Source organism: Otolemur garnettii, unplaced genomic scaffold (assembly GCF_000181295.1).
Source record: "Otolemur garnettii isolate 467f Iridium unplaced genomic scaffold, OtoGar3 scaffold00061, whole genome shotgun sequence".
In the NCBI taxonomy this organism is placed as follows: domain Eukaryota; kingdom Metazoa; phylum Chordata; class Mammalia; order Primates; family Galagidae; genus Otolemur; species Otolemur garnettii.
Window position 1 is genome coordinate 3,416,948 of NW_003852456.1, and position 1,296 is coordinate 3,418,243.

Below are 1,296 nucleotides of genomic sequence, written 5' to 3' on the forward strand. Positions count from 1 at the left end.
GTGTCACTATGTCACTCTTGGTAGTGTGCCCATGGCGTCACAGCTCACAGTAACTTCAAACTCTTCTTGGGCTCAACTCTCGTCTTAGCCTCCCAAGTAGCTGGGACTACAGGTGCCTGACACAATGCCTGGCTATTTTTTGTTGCAGTTGTCATTGTTGTTTAGCTGGCCTGGGCTAGGTTCAAAACCGCCAGCCTCGGTATATGTGGCTGGCTCCGTAACCACTGTGCTATGAGCGCTGAGCCAGTTAAGCCTCATTCTTAACAGCTTATAATGTTCCATTATTTAGAGTTATATTTTATATAACCAGTTGCTCATTGCTGGTTTTTTTTCAATCTTTTCCTATTAAAAGAGGTAATAAATATTTACATATATGTGATTTTTAAATGTTAGTATATATGTCAAATTTCCTGAAATGGAACTGCTAGGTCAAAGGGAACATTTATTTTAAATTTATATAATCACCGCAAAAATATTCTCCACAAAAGTTGTATCAGCCAAGCACAGTGGCTCATGCCTGTAATCCTAGCACTCCGGGAGGCCAAGGCAGGTGAACTGCTTGAGCTTATGAGTTCAAAACCAGCTTACACAAGAACAAGACCCCGTCTCTAAAAAAATAGCTGGGTATTATGGCAGGCACCTGTAGTCCCAGCTACTTGGAAGGCTGAGGCAAGAGAATCATTTGAGCCTAAAAGTTTGAGGTTACTGTGAGCTATGACACCACAGCACTCTATCTAGGGTGACAAAGTGAGATTCTGTCTCAAAAACAAACAAACAAAAAAGTTGTACCCGTTTACACCTGCACCAGCAATGAATTAAATATTGTTTTACCAATTTACACTTACACCAGCAATGAATTAAAGTTTACCCACATATCTTTGATCCTGTGCCAGGAATCTGTAAGATGTATATAGAAAAATTAAAAGCAAAACAGTCCTCACTTACCTTTCTAAAGACATCTGTTTCTACAATCTTTTTTTTTTTTTTTTTTGAGTAAGTAGCTGGAATACAGGCACCTGCCACAAAGCCTGGTTATTCTTAGAGACGAGGTCTCCCTTTTTGCTCAGGCTGGTCTCGAACTTATGGGCTCAGGCAATCCACCCGACTTGGCCTCCCAGAGTGCTGGGATTACAGGTGTGAGCCATCGTGCCTAGCTATAACATACAATCTTTTTTTTTTAATTATTTATTTCTTTTTTTTGAGACAGAGCCTCAAGCTGCTGCCCTGGGTAGAGTGCCATGGCATCACAGTTCACAGCAACCTCCAACTCCTGGGCTCAAGTGAGTCTCCTGCCTC

At 41.4% G+C, this 1,296-nt stretch overlaps 1 protein-coding gene across 1 annotated transcript in view; it reads right to left on the bottom strand.

Annotated features, from left to right (window-relative positions):
* Positions 1–1,296, bottom strand: part of TRAPPC11 (trafficking protein particle complex 11) — a 61,311-nt gene that overhangs the window by 38,532 nt on the left and 21,483 nt on the right. The gene's annotated exons all lie outside the window — the stretch shown is intronic.